Genomic DNA, 16,530 nt, shown 5'->3' with positions numbered 1-16,530 from the left:
CCGAGTTTTATGGTATTGAATTTATTCAAAAAAAAAGAGAAAAGAACAAAAAGATTTGAAAAATGAATAAAAGAAATAAGCACTTGCATGCACTACATCGCACCCTCAAGTTAGGCATGTTTGGTAGCCCCGGTTGGTTGGCTTCATCTCTAATCCCTAGCCCCTAATCCCAAATTCCCCCACATTTATTAAGGGCACATCAAGGTCATGATATATCTCAGGTGTGCTGACTCACCTTCATTAGACATGTCTCATTGGGTCACTTGCACTTTCTTCCTTTTCACTTGTTCATCCCAATGTTGGAAAATTAACTTTGCAGCAAGAAAATGTCAGAAGATTTAGTGCAAAAGGGTTCAAGACATTGGGCCTCAAAAGAAAGTTTAGAAGTAGGCAATTCAGATGCAAGATAGGAAGAAGAGGAGAGCAGTGGTATGGATAGTAGATAGGGTTTTGCTCAAGAAACCTACATTCACTTGCATACATTGTGCTCTACATCTATAATAGAAGACACAACTTTTACATATAATGCAAATAGTCCACAGAGTAGCTCCATTTGTATTCAGCCCAAAACATGAAGTAAACCCTACTCTTGATTAGCAAAAAATATCTATTTTCAGCCCACTTATTCAATCCTTTAATTAGGATAATAAACCAACAAGTATGCTTCAAAAAATATCCCTAGTACTCTTGATACAGAGCTTCAGCATATTATAACTATATTATGATAGCAATAGCCATGTTTCACTGCTATATACAATAGTATATTTTAGTACTAAACCCTCATACATTAGTCTCAAATATTGGAGAACTTCACCAACAAGTATAGCCCTCTCTTGTCCTATTTGTATGCACAAAAAGCATGTATTTAGTGCTCAAAGAGCTTGTATCTTTTGAGGGAATTTGATGTACAATAGTTCAGCCCTATTTAGGGCAACAAATACCTTGCTGATAATAGTACTTTAGTTTGCAAAAAGCATTAGAAAATACTCCTTCAAACTTTGCTTTTGCCTCTATTCTATCATAGAGATAAAGTTCTTTAACCTAGCAACCTTCTCTTTCTTTCCACAAATTCATGTAGTCCCCTCCAAGTTTGCATTAATTACTTCATGCCAATTTTCAACCCATTCTTCTTTCTAATCAACCCATGACAATTTGTATAAAAATTACTATATTAATCATTCAAAATAAACCCATTGCCTAAGGTATGAAAGCATACCAAGAACATTGGGCACTCCCAAATCTTGTTTATCTTGAGTGACACTTCTCATCTTCTAGGCATGTAGAACATATGTCACTACCTTCATATTATATATCTGAAGTGTCTCATGTAGACATGACAAATAATATCCCATACATGGTTATTAAAGTCTTCATGTAGATGAGCTTTCTTATGAATCTCAATCATTGGATGTGTAGCTTCACATAACTTGGGCAAATAATATATTGTAACCATAGAGATAAAATATCCAAGTAATTGGTCTTTTCTATGTTTTTCCCTTAGTGAGCCTATAGCCCCATGACATCTACCCCCTCTAAACATACACATCCTTTGGCATGTGCCACATATCTTAGTATTTAGCAAGTTTGACGTCTTCTTCATCATCCACAATATCATCCTCTTCATCTCCTTTAATATTGTCATGTGTAGTTCTAGTCTCATGCTCTCCCCTCTTCATAAGTATCAGATGCTCTTCTCTTGAATAGTTTGACATGTGGGAGCTTCTCGCTCAATTGACGAGACCCACGGACTACTTATTGTTTCAAGCATTTCAAGCCAAGTGCAATGGCTACCTCTCACATAGCCATACATGCTTTTCCACCTACCAGTGTAGTGAGCTTATCTCCATGCTCGATTGAGTTGCCTCCTCCCTCAAGCACTCCAATAGCTCCACAATCAAGGTGCAAGCTTGATCCTCAAGCTCCATTGCCGCGCGCAAGACAAGAGAAGAGAAGAGAAGAAGAGAAGAGAGAAGAAGATGGAGAGCCTCTCTACCACGATCCCTCACCCTCACACACTCACTCCCTCACTCCTTTCACACTCCCTCTCTCAAGCACAAGCACAAGCAAGCAAAATAAGAAGAAGAAGAGAAGAGGAGAGCTAGTTTTGGCCACACACAAGAATGAGCTTCTTCATTCACTTTTTGCCTTTTATACAAAACCCTAACCCTAATCCCCTCTATTTTAGCCTAGGTCCTCTTTTCCTATTCTTTTCTATTTACATTATGGCTTCATCCATGCATGTATACTCTTTACAGATAGCACCGGAGGGAGCCTGGCACTCTTTTACAAAGATTTAGGGGTGCCTTTGCATTTTAAAATGCACCTCTTCCATTTTTGCACTTGCCTTGGGTTTTTAAGCCGTCTTTGTGATGTTAGCCTTTTTCCCTCTTATTTTTGTTGTCAGGTCACCTTTTTCCGCTTTGCCATGCATTTGGAAACTTTCTTTTGCTTCCTTTTTTTTTTGCCTTTCTTGCACTAGGGTTAACATTACCCCCCTCTTAGTCGAGTGCCAGTCCCATGGCACTTGGGGGCTTTGTTGATGAGGGCTCGGGTGGTTGAAGGGTTGTCATGGAGGTCGATGATGGGGCTTTGCGGTGATTGTACATGGAGAAGAAGCATATCAAAATGGTTGAGGTTGTGGAGGCCAAGAGTGGATTGAGTGGGTAATGGGGCCTCCAAAGTCAATGGGTTGTCGCGGTTGGTTGAATTCACTTGAAAAGGAAAAGAAGATGCACTACTGAGGGGTGTGTCTACCTTGCCGTATAGTGCATTGTGTCTGTGGAAGTGGAATTGGGAGTTGGGTCAAACAAGCTTGGGATGTTGTCCCACACTTGAAGACCCAGTTCGTGTAAAGGGGAGATGTGGTGGATGTAGCTCTTAGGGAGATAGGTCTAACCATAGGCGAGTGTGATCTCCCTAGGTGTGTGCTATCCTTGATGATCCCTAAGTGTGAAGTGGGGGAACAAAAGGGGCTAGGGGGTTAGACACCGAACGCACCTAACTTAAGAACCCCTAGGTGTAGTGGTTGTGGCACTTCGATGTTATAGTGGACTTCATTTATTCTTTCCCTTTTTCCTCATTTTCTCTTTTTTTTTTTCCTTTGTTTTCTTTTTCTTTTTCCTTTGTTTTCTTTTTCTTTTTTGGTATAAGTAGGAGGAGACAAGTTAGACGTCATCCTCATGCTCTTTAGGAGCTTCACGAGGGGGCCTGAGTGATTTGATAATGAATGTAGGGCTTAGCATGTGGCCCTTTGCTCTTTTGATTGTACTTGTAGCCAAAGAGGGGGCTTGGTTTCTGCTGCACTCGTTCTTTCTTTTGTTGATTTGATTTAGAATCAAGCCCTTCTTCCTGGATCAACTCTAGTGGTTCTTGTTGAGGTGGCTGCATTTGCTATTCTGGTTCCCCAAGCCCTAGTAGTAAGGAGAGTTTATGTGAGGTTCAACGAGTCGAGATTAGGGGAGCAGGTTGCTCCTCTATTCCCAAGCCAGTGCTAGGCTTGGGTGTCATGGCATGGAGTCCATGTTGCAGCACCCTCCTTGTTAGCTCTAGTTTTGTTTTTAGTTGTTCCAATATCTCTTCACCTCTTGGCTATGTGACATTCAATACTAGGCTCAAGAATGTGTGTTGCTGCTCCAACATTCCTATCTTGACAACCGTGCCTTTGCTTTCTACCAAGAGGCATTCACTCTTGAAATGGGCTAGCTTCTTTAGGTTAAATCTTTGATTCCATTTTCATTAGAGCAATCTTCTCCTCCTCTTGTTGCCTTAGTCGTTCTTCCTCCTCTTTTGGCATTTTTTGGCACTCTTTTTCTAGTCTCTTTGATTCCTCCTCCACCCTTTGTAGTTCTCTATTTCCCTTGGTGGTGGATCGAGTTCTTCTTATGGGGATTTTGAGAGTGATCTTTTCCTCTCCCCTTGACTTGACAATTTTGAGCCTTGTTGCTCATTGATTGTCCTCTCGCTTTTGCTGTTGAGATGGTTGGTCATTCTCCTTTTCATTAGTAACTCTCTCCATGTTGTCCTATTGTTCCTTGTGGACTTCGTCTCCCCCTTGTTCTCCTCATAAAAGTGAGATGCTTGAGCTTCATGGGGTGGAAAAGCGATGCTCCTCTTGGATTGGTAACGACTCTTGGGTCTCCTCTGCTACTATTCTTCCTGCCTCCCCCAGGAAACTGGAGCTTCTTGAATGATGGCAGTTAACACTCCTCCAAAGCCTAGAGTCAAAGCCTTGGAGGCATGTTTTTTTTTCCCTCTCGGACTTCACTGTGGTAGAGCCGAAGACTTCTTTTTTGCCACCCGTGGTGCTATGGGGTGGCTAGTACCTTTGCTGAGGTCTGTATTGTCTTTCGGACATAGGCATCTCAATTTTCCTTGTCTAAAGCATTGGGTGCAAGACTCTCTAGCAATGGTTCACCTATTTTTTTCATGAGAGCATTATATATCTATTTTTTTCATGAGAGCATTATATATCTAGCTTGAGAAAAGGACATGGACCATTTTAACCTCAGGTGAATGGTGGGGTGCTTGATGATCACCGTGCTAATGTTCCTTCTTACGTTGAAAGTTCTTAGGAAATTTGTGCATCTGATGTGGTCAATTTTTTGGCCAACCTTCTCCATGTATTTGTGGAGATTGCATTAGTTGACTATTTGTCTCATTGCGCCTTCCTTGTTCACCATCTCTCTCAAATTGTTGATATTGCGGTACTTCAGCTAGTTGTAGACTTGTGCTTCAGTGGGTAGGCCAGTCGGAACTTGTTGTGCTCTTCCTTTGAGAATGAAAGTTGGCATGCCATCTCGAGTTCTTATTATGGCACAAGAACTTAAAATTAGCTCCTTTGAGAGTACTTTTTGGAAAAATGGAAAAAGTTTAAGATTGAACATCATGGAATGGTGTGACATTTCAATAAGAAATGCTAAATTTTTATACTTTAAGCAATCCACACATTCCAAGCACGAATTTCATAAAATATTTTCTTAAAGTACAAGTTTCCTCTATTCATTCTTTTTTGCTTTAGAAATTCGGTTTGAAGTTTTGAAGTTTAAGTCATGTTTTCTTTTCCATCTTACCCTCTACCCCTAGGAATGATGAAAATCCTTCCTAGGATTGGGGGATGAAGGGTCAAGGGCATTTAAGTGCATGCTTACTACTGTGCTCTACTTGTCATGAGCCAATCGTAGAAGTTTGGGTTATACTCCAAGTGGGCATGATGGTCTATGTCACGAGGCTTTATGCTCATGTGTGTAATGTAAGTCAATACATCATTGAGAAAGTCATTGAAGTTCATCCTGCTAGCAATATTTAGTTCTTCATTGATCAACATTTGATCCAAATAGGGGTGGGCTATGATGTATTCCTCTAAAGGTCGTTTGCGCATGATGGCCAAGACTCTGGACGAGGTAGGAGCCACATAGGTAGGGTCGTACTCAACAGTTTTGATTACGTGTCTCTACTCAGTGTTGGTCATGATTTGGCAGCCCTCTTGTTCCCACTGGAGACATAGAGCATACCATTTCGTAGAAAGGAAGAGTCAAAGTCGGCTAGCTATGGTAGCTCTTCTAACTCATGGCTTGTTGTAGAGACTTTGCTCTTGCGATGTGATATGATCAACCATTGTGTGTAATCTTGCTCTTGAGAGATCTTGATATGTCAATCAATTCCTCAGCTACCTTGGGAATCTTGAAGAACAAGAATTCATAGTCCTCCTAAGTGCATGGCACGGAGCATACTTCCATTGCTAATGTCTCATCGAGAAGGCCTAAGTCCCCAGATGTTAATAGTTCTTGGCTAGCATGGTGAATGTGGCATCCAAGCATTTGATGCAGGTGACTAAGTCATCCCCCATATTCATGGCTAGGTCCATGGCCAATGTAAGGATAGATTTATGCTTATAGGAGGGTCTAAGGCCTGCGGGAAGTTGGAGCTAGATAGCTCAACTATTGATGCCTGTCTCATGGGTGGTTCAATAGGTTGTCTGTCGGTCACTTGTGCAATGGATTGGTCTTGTGGCTCAGTTAATGTGTTGCTCTTTGCTTGTGGAGCAATTGGGACACGGGAAGCGTTAGGTTGAGTTGGCCTAGGGGGTTGGCCTAGGGCCGACTGATTGTGGCTTTGGTTGATAGACTCATTGAGGTTCTATGGATTTGGTGCTTTTTGAGGCAATGGATACACCACTTTGTGGAGATGGGTTGGAGGGCTTGGATTGAGGAGCACACGTACCACTCCTAGTCTTAGGCAACCAAATCCAATTGTTGCCTTCGTAGTAGCCTTGAGTGCACAATAGGGCTTTAGGCACCCATCGTGGCTTGGCTGTTCGTTTGACTCTATACTACCAACTTTGTTTCCTAGGCTTAGGGCGTGGTGTTCAAGAATTATGGATCCATGTAGGTTGGCTTTTAGATGGATGTGATTGTCTTTTAGGTACTCATTTGAGCTGCGGCTTAGTGGTTTGGGCCATGTCTTCTTTGGGTTGTGATCGGTTTGTCTTGGTGGGGTGGGATGAGTCACGATCCTCCTCCTTAGACTTTGCACTAGGTTATCCTGCCGATGGCTTTGTGGGCTTAGATGGAGCCACATTGCCCTTGCTGAAAGCCATAACTATGTTATCCTACCGATGGCTCTGTGGGCTTAGATGGAGCCACATTGCCCTTGCTGAAAGCCATAACTATGCGAACACTGAGAACAACAAGGTGAATGCATTGTGAGTTGTAGTCAACGTTGCAATGGGCTTGCTTCTTGAATGCGCGACCTAGCAACAATTCCCTACCATCTACCTTAGTGTTAGGTAACACATAGAAGATCATAGGGATGCTTTTAATCTTGATAGAGACTGTCACTTTGCACTTTCCCAGTAGTGGGTAGGACTGACCCCCAAACGGGTTGAGTTTATAACATTGGTAGGCTACAGGTGAGGCTGACCAATAGGGATTCAATGATCGTGCATAAGGATATTATAGTTAGCTCCCTTGTCAATGAGTGTGTCAAAGATGTGTGTCTTTTGGGCAATCACTGATATGCGTAGGTAGGCAGGTGCTACCATTTTCTCATTCTCATCCTTTATCTTAATGATGGTGGCTATTCTTATGTTTACAGGCAGGTTTAGCAGCATTGAAGGCTTCTGTAGTGGGTGCACTAGTGTTGGTTGATTACTAGAGCTCCTGGCCATCATGCAGAGTGGTACTGATGGTGGGACCCTACTCTTCGATGATGGTAGCTGAGATGATGTGACTTTTTGGGACTCATTAGCTACCTTGGCAACCTACTTATAATCCACCTCTTCATATGAGAATGTAAGATCAATGGTGGGTAGCACATGCATCCAATCCCACTCGTCCTCTAGGGGGGCAAGGGATATACTTTGTTGGTGGTCCAAAGGGTTTGTTGACTGGTGAGTCTCCTTTCAATATAGCAAAGATGGCATCGGGTCAACCAAAGTAGTTTTCAAGTATCCATCTCGACTCTTACAGCCTCTGATTTGTTGTTGCATCCAAAGTCGGCCTAGCAGGACATCGTAATCCACTCCCTTCATGACTATAAAGTTCACTGAGAACTAGAATCCCGCTATCTTCAAAGGCAAGTCTTTTAGCACTCTAAACGATCTAACCTTCATTTTGTTAGCGAGCATGACATTGAACCTTGCTGTCTCCATGGGTGAGTCATCCCAAGCATGCAAGATTGCATGGCTTAGTACACTTACTTCAGCTCCTGTGCCTATAATTCCCTTTCTTTAGCATCTCCTAATGCATTGATAGGCAAGACTGCGTGCACCTCTGTGCTTTCCCCAAAATCATTCACATGCAAAGACTTAGGCACTGAGTTCAAGGTTAAGCTTAGTACGTATGTTACTGCATCATGGTCAGGCAAGTCAATCATGCCAAGCTGATCATGTCATTCTACCCATTGCTTCAACCCTTGACATAATGTTAGGTTTTGCCTAAGCAATTCTCCCAGAGGTAGGGTCATAGGGGCTGATATCGACGTCATGAGTAAGTTTCCAATCACTTGCTTTTTGTTAGCCTCCTCTACACTCTTTTGCCAATGATATTGGGAAATCTGCCCACCTATGGAATCTAGACTCTGTCTTCGTGGTTCTACATGGGGTGCGGATGCTTCTCTAGATTCTATGTGAGTAGGTGAGATGGGCATGCTCACATTAGAGAACTCATCGATGTCGTCTTCTTCTAGGATGGGCTTGGCATCTTTTAGGTGCTCTTGGGTCTCTCTCACCCACTCCTTGACCTTTCAACCACTTTTAATCGGTGCCTCAGATCGGGATATTCCCCAACCTTGGCACTCCCTTTCTCCATTGTCTAGGAGCAAATGTTTTATCCTCTACATCAGTGACTTATCCTTCGATAGTGTAGTGCACTATTAGTTTTGAGTGTGACTTTTGTCTAAGCTTTCTTCCTTCTCCTCCCACGACTCCTCTTCCCTATGGAGGTTGAGTCAAGGTTGATAGGTCCAAGTAATGAGATACTGGCATGCCTCGTCTTGGCCCTGGTCACATGACATTCAACGAGATGGAAGTGGCCTCGCCATCAAGTATCTTGACTCCAAATAGACCCAAAGGTACAGATGGCATGATAGCTGAACTAGTGGACGGTTTTCATCTAGGGTACTCAACATACAAATGAGTGATTCCACACTCAGGGCATCTCAAGTCAGCCTTTTCTCGATTAGCTTGCTCTCATTCAGGGAAACAAGATGAGATATGTCCTATGTGGTTGCAAGTCCAGCATGCGATTGGCTCTTGGTTTTGACCTCCTAGGCCTCTACCCCTTTCCTGACCTAATGCCATCATCGGTACTGGTCTAAAATCCATTAGAATGGGATTGCCCTCTTCATCGTAGGAGACATAAGGGCTTACGTATGCCTCTTCATTGTTTGGCTCCTTGATATAATGCAATGGAGCCTCACTCGTCATTGGTGGATGGGTCACGAAGGGTACATGTGGTTGAGGTATGCCTATATGGTTGATGTCCATTCTTGAAACAACTGGCTTGGCATCATTAAGTACTAGAAGAGCTAACAGAGCTCCCCTTCCAAATTGTGGTGGCCTATTTTCTAAGTAGTTTGGTTGGTTGTAAGGCTATGGGTATGGCAATCTCCTTGGTAAATGGAAATGCATGTCATCATGGCCAGACCTTGCGCTCGATCGGGAGGTGGTTCCCTCTGCAATGCACGCATTGCATGTGAGGTCGGTTAGGTCTCCTTATCATCTCTTGGATCTTGGCCAGCTCTAGCTTTACATCTGCCAATTCATGGCTTGGGTCAGTGCTCTTTCCTTTCTCTTGGGCACTCTGGCTTGATCTCTTGTTAGCGGTTGTGGCTCTCTCCAAGGTTCTAGAGATTGTGGTATCTCGGCTTGTGGTCCTTGAGCTTCTCTCTTTGAGCAAGTTGTCCACTCATATGGCTTCTTCAAAGACCCTAGCTAGCACATCCATCTGCAGGTTTGAATCGCCCACCAAGGCCTTCTAAAGCTCTTCACTTTTAATTCGACTTATGAATACGGTAGAGACCACTCGCTCACTAGGTCACTCTGCAACTAGGATTCTGTTGAAGAGACTCCGCATGTGGGTGACGTAGTCTCAAATATACTCTTTGTCCTTTTGATTGATGTTCATTAGTCAAATAATAAGATTATCTGAGTACCCTACCTCAGAGAATACTTTGATGAAGAGACTCTTGAGATTGTTGAAATTATTCTGTTCGACATTGTCTAGACTAGTATATCATGTCTGTCCTTTATCCCCAGGGCAAATACCAAAAGCATGTGCGTATTGAGCATGGTCCATTAGGGCATTGGCCTTGCATACCTACTCAAATTGCTCTACGAAACTATATGGGTCATTATGGGCCTGATACTCGTCGAGTTTCTTGGCAACTACGGGTATCTTCGTTTGGCTTTTTGAATTCAGAGTAATACCTAGTCCTGTTAGCAACAAAGTTGCTACGGTTTCTTTGCTCTGCTTTGCAGTTGTGTTATCTATGAGTCGCTTTGTGAGAAGCTTGCTCAACGTGAGGTTTGCTTTAAGTGCTCTTTCCTTATTAGTGTTGGGTCCTATCTGGGTTCTATTGGCGAGAGCTAAGACATGTTGAACCTTGCATATTTCTATGTCTTGTCTAAGCTTCTGAGCTCGTTGCTCTCGGTTGTAGGCAGCCATGCTTTGCAGCACTTTCCTTGCTTGTCTCTACTCTTCTTCAAGGTTCGTTGTAATGTCCTCGACTGGTCTACCATGGTGCTCCATTTTGTTTTGCAAATCGTACCGATTTATCATTTTTTGGATGTTGACTGGGAAGTCTCCTAAGTCGAGTTGCCTATGTTTCTTGATAAGAATGATTAGGTCTGTGGCTATCCCAAAATAACTTTTGATGAAAATCCAATATCGTCCAATGAGTCCTTGGAATAATATGATCTCCTTAATTGATGATGTTAGAGGTTGCCAATATAGAATATCCTTGATGGGGTCAAATGCAAAGGATCTACATTTGCTCTCCTTTGCATATGGTAGGTTTTACAAAGAATTTGTAGTGCTACTTGTAGCTAGCCTTAATGTTCTTCAAGTGGCTTTGTGTAGACTAGAATGTAATCAAAGAGAGCACTGGCAAATATTTTCTAAGAGGGATCAGAATATATCTTGCAAGAGTTGATTAGAGGGTGCCAAAGAATTGGTCAATCCAAAAGGCATCACTAGGAGCTCATAATGGCCATAACAAGTACTCAATGCACTCTTTGCGATGCCTTTGTCTTTGATTATAATATAATAGTATCTTAACCTTAAATCAATCTTTATAAAGACCTTAGCCCCATGAATCATATCTAAGAGTTGATCAACACTTGATATCTAGTACTTGTGCTTCCCTATCACTCGGTTTAGCCATCTAATGGCAATCTAGAACCTAAGGGATCTATCCATATTTTGGAAAGAGTATAAGTACTCCCCAAGGTGAAATATATGATTCTTACCTTCCTTTGGTTTCTCTAAATTATTAAATTGGATCATGAAGAGCAATTGTTCTTTCCTTATTCCATCCCAAATTGATTGCTTTAGCTAGTGTATCTTAGTTTGGCTCTTCATTGATATCTGATAATGTAGAGATGTTGAAAAATTATCTCTCCCTTATTGCACAAGATGTGAGATTTATTAAGCATGAGCCAGCCCATTTATAATGGAAATACTTGAAAATTTACTACTATTGTTTCTCCTCCTAGCCCAATTTCAACCCGATCCATAATTTTAGGACAACTTTTTCACTTGCTAACTCTACTATCATTTTTGTGGTTATCTTAAAGTTTCATTGTGACCTCCTTATAATTTTAGGATATAATAAAAAGTGAGTACTTCCACAATCTATGATAGACAGTTAGAAATAAGCAAACTTACATTGCAAATTATGCCTTTTATAGTTTTGGAGTTTATTGTCAGCTACTACTATATGCAGTAAGTGTTATCGCAAAGTAGAGACTCTAATGCATATGATGTAGCAATTCTTTAGCTATGTATATTGTTATATTGTCCATGTAGATTGTATTTATGGATGAGCAAGGAGACTATTTTGTGATGTATTACACTGGTCTCAGAGAGATCAATCTTTTGATGTAATTCTAAATAGTTGGATATTATTATACTGCTATATGTGTGAGAAAACATTGATAATGTAATAGCATGTGGGCTATATGGGGAAAAGTGGTGAGATGGTTTATCACCTTTGGAATCAATAAGCTAGAAAGTTTGTTCATTGTAAAATGATGTAATCTTCAATGAGAAGAATATACATAAGTAGCCTCTTAAGGAAGTGGAAGCAAGAAAGATTACTTTCTAGGATCCAGTGCGATCTACTATTTTTCCATGTAGAGCAAGTGCTAGTGTAGCAAGTGTGTAGATAGAGGGCACAAATGATGCTTCAACTAGTGAACAAGAAGCATGGAGATTCATGGAGCAGTAGGTTGAGAGCCCTATGGCACCTCATGAAGGAAGAGTGTAGGCTGAACTTTCCACTCTAAGTCAGATCCCATTGTGGTATGAAGATCTACTTACATCTCTCTTTTCCTCCATGAGAGATTTCAATTTGGGGTTGATCATGTGATGTTGATAGATTGTGGGGAGCCATGTTGTTAATAAAGAGAACATGACTCATGACAATAAGATTAAGTGGAAACTAGCTATGTAGTTTGAAATGGATTCAATTATGAAGATTTAGACTTGGGAGTTGCTTCCTTTGCTAGAGAGTAAATATTCATTGCCATCAAAGTGGATCTATAAGTTGAAGGTTACGAGGGATGCTAAACCAAAATACAAGGTAAATAGTCAAGGATTTAAGTAAGAGAAAGGTGGGGACTTTTGATGAAATCTTTTAATCTATGGTGAAATTGACTACCCTTCGCACTATGCTTGCATTGGTGGCTAAGGATGGCATGCACTTGTACAATTGGATGTCAAGACAACATTTTTGCATGCTAATGTTCATAATGAGGTCTATATGCATTAGTTAGAGGGTTTTGTGAAACATGGTAAAGAAAAGCTTATTTGTAAGCTAAAAAAGAGTATTTATGGATTAAACCAAGCTATGTGAAAATGGTACAATAAGCTTGATGCCTTTATGAAATCTCAAGGCTACAAGTAAGATAGACAATTGCTTCTACACTAGAATGACTAAAGATGACAACTTGATAGTATTGATTCTTTATGTCGATGATGTGTTGATTGGCAAAGCCTGAGCAAAAGCACATAGAAAGAAGCACGAGAAAAGCAAGAGATATGGCAAATGGGGAGAGAGAGAGAGAGAGAGAGAGAGAGAGAGAGAGAGAGAGAGAGAGAGAGAGAGAGAGAGAGAGAGAGAGAGAGAGAGAGAGAGAGAGAGAGAGAGAGAGAGAGAGAGAGAGAGAGAGAGAGAGAGAGAGAGAGAGAGAGAGAGAGAGAGAGTGGGAACTCCAATGGTCACAATGTGTGATGGGCCTTCACTTATTCAATAGTCACTAAAAAAAATAAAGAATAAAGTAATAATGATGGGCACTTGCCACCTTAAGTGTACAGATATGCAATCACTTGATTGAGAAGAGAACAAAAAAAAGTGTAAAAGTAGAAACATATTTAAAGTACAATACAATGAATAATAGATGTGATCCATCATATGCCCATCATCTTTTTGTCAAAGATGTGGATCTAGAGCATGGCTATGGCAGCTTGAAGGCATAGACTGAACTCATGATGACATTGACCAAGGGCTGAAGACCGACTGTTACACAAGTGAATTAGGTTCCAAGATGGAAGCTTGGACTCATAAAGACATTCTTGTGTAAGGAGACAATGACACAGATACTTTACTGGGAAGAAAAGAGTACTATCATTGCATTATCATATTGTGTGAAAGTGACAATCAAATACATCATTTTATAGAGTAGCTTGGTAGCACTTTATATCCAATGTGCCTATGGGATATGTCTCGCTTCCTGGAATAAACTGCATCTTCCTAGCCTAGTTGTTCCATACAAAGGGGCATACATACGGTGTGATTGGCAGATTCTCAACACCCCTCCTCAATCGCAACTGTGAAAAGCACTAAGTGTACATAGGCTGTCATGAGTAGAATCTTGGTAAGTGTGGGCATGCCACAAATAGGTGAAGCATCCAGAGGCTATCACAAAAAAGGCTAAGTGTGGGTAGCGCCCAAACATGGTAGACATCCAGGGGCTGTTACAAGGGCTCATTAAGTGTGTAGAGGCTGTTATGCATAGGCTACATGAGGAGTTTACAAAGATTATGAAAGGTTAAGGCAGTTATAATGCTTTTTAAAACAAAAAATGAGAGACAAGGACCGATAGGCCCTTGTGGTCTTTTTTAGCATAAACATTCTCTTTGTCAGCATGGAAAATCTTCTTGTCTTTCATCTTTGGTTCTTCTTCTTTAGCTTTGAATGATGTGGTCTTTTGGTCTTTATGGTTGATCTTCTTCTCTTCTTCTCATGGTCTTTTTGGTCTTCTTCTTTATGATGAACTTTGCTTGTACTGATCTTCATGTTCATGTCTATGTCCCCCTCAAGCAAAGACATCATCATCTTTGAGTTTTGCACGATGATCAAAGCAGCTGGAGTGTTTTCAAAATCTTCTAATAGATTCATTGATAGCTCTTTAGAACAAGGAAATCCATCCATCCATGCAGGTAGTACAAATAAGTCTTCCATATAGTGTTGATAAGCAACATGAGTCATGCTACTGTTCATGAAGTGTATCCATATAGAAATCTTCTTGCTTGTCATTGACATGACCAGAAATTAGTACCCACAACCTAAGAATAACCAACAATGAGTTGATCTTTGTATGTGTCAAAGGACACAAGCAATGGTAGTGTAGTATCAAAAGATACTAGTTTGAAGTTTGATGTTTGTTGCTTGAGTTTAACTTGATGATCTTCAAAAAATCTTAACAACTTCCCTTTCTTGCTGATTTGAGTGAGGAATCTTGTTGAGTTTTTAGTGTGATAATAGATCACAGTGACAGTAAGTTTCTTGGACTAAGAGGAATAAAGAAATGATAACAATTATGAGCTTTTGGTGCTTGTGGCTATGGAGGACTAGGTCTTCGGACAAACAGGCGACTGATCTTTTGTTTATAGCAGCATGTACAAGCGATCATTGTGGAAGATCTCTGTTGGTGAGTAGAAGGCTTATGAGGTGAGCTTCAAAAGCCCTAACATTGCAGAGAGTATCGCATCGCGTAGAGGGAGATCTAGCTATAAGAACATAACATGCACAAAAACAAGCACAACGACGTCCAATTTCCAAAATGCTGGCTTGAATGATCACCAATGTTTAACTATGATGTACCAGGGAGTTGCACCCTGAAGTGATGAAGAGATCCTTAGAAGACATCGTGAGCTGAAATGGCCTCTATAAAGAGATCCAAGGGTTCAAAGGAGGCAGGGTGCAGACTTGCCTATGGCTGCCACAAGCTTTGATTGAGGATGAAGTTGAAAAATGAAGTCATACATTGATCCTGAGCTATCCAGGGATGAAGAGGAGCTAAAGGAGTAGAGAGAGACCTGAGACATGCTAATCCATTCTCAGCTGAGCTCTCCTACCATGTCAAAGATGTGGATCTAGAGCATGGCTATGGCGGGTTGTAGGCATAGACTAAACTCATGATGACATTGACCAAGGACTGAAGACCAACTGTTACACAAGTGAATTAGGTTCCAAGATGGAAGCTTTGACTCATAAAGACATTCTTGTGTAAGGAGACAATGACACAGATAATTTATTGGAAAGAAAAGAGTACTATCATTGCATTATCATATTGTGTGAAAGTGATAGTCAAGTACATCATTTTATAGAGTAGCTTGGTAGCACTTTATATCCACTATGCTTATGGGATTTGTCTCTCTTCCTAGAATAAACTGCATCTTCCTAGCCTAACTGTTTCATACAAAGGGGCATACACAAGGTGTGACTGGCAGATTCTCAACACTTTTTAAGGAATGCAAAATATTCCACTAAGAGACTTTTAGTGAATGGAACTGCACGATTCTTGTTAGTTGAAGCTCAACAAACTTGTCCTCTACGACTATCACCTCCCCAATGAAGTGAGAGCATACCTCAATGAGCTTTTTCTTTGCATGGAAGATTAGATTCTTGGCCATTTGAATAGCACTCATAGAATCCAAGTGTAGTGTAGGAGCAATAGTCATACCAAGGTTTACCACCAAATATCCTAACCATATAGCCTTCTTACAAGCCTCAGTGGGGGCTGCAATATACTATGTCTTAGTATGAGATAACACAACACATTTTTATACCCAAGATATCCAAGAAATAGTACCTCTAGCAAAGGTGAAGACATACTCAAAGGTGGACTTCCTACTAACTACATGTACTGTATAGTTGGAGTTAGTGTAACCCACAACTAAAGTATCTATGTCACCATAGAAAATGCACATATTTGCAGTGTCTTTTAGATACCTCGTGATACCCTTCATGATGTCCCAATGTCATTGCCTAAGTGGATCCATATAGCATGCCAAAACTCCCACTACAAATGCTATGTTAGGATGAATTGCTATTATGGCATACATCAAATTGCCCACTGCAGATGCATAAGGAATCTTGGCCATCTCGGCCTTCTGCTCATTTGGTTGGGGACCAAATCGCTTGACTAACCTTCACATGGAAAGGGAAAGAACAGACAATAGGCTTAATATCCTTCATACGAAAGTGCTCAAGGATCTTTTGTATATACTCCTTTTGTGATAAGTAAAGGAGTCCCTGAGAGCAATTGTGCAACATGTATCCCAAGAATATGTGAGGCTTGCCCTATGTCCTTCATCTTAAAGCTCTTCTTAAGCTAAGTTTTCAAAGCATCCAACTCATCATGATCTCTCCCATCAATCAACATATAATCCACATAAAGTACTAAGATAATAAGACTACCATTATGAGCCTTCTTCATATAGAGATATGGATCTATATAACTACGAGAGTAAGATTGTGACTGCATAAATGCATCAAACTTATGATACCATTCCCTAGGTGCCTACT

This window comes from Lygodium microphyllum, chromosome 25 (assembly GCF_053477565.2).
Source record: "Lygodium microphyllum isolate KBCC chromosome 25, Lygodium_microphyllum_v1.1.10, whole genome shotgun sequence".
NCBI classification, from domain to species: Eukaryota; Viridiplantae; Streptophyta; class Polypodiopsida; order Schizaeales; family Lygodiaceae; genus Lygodium; species Lygodium microphyllum.
This window is presented reverse-complemented; position numbering follows the sequence as displayed.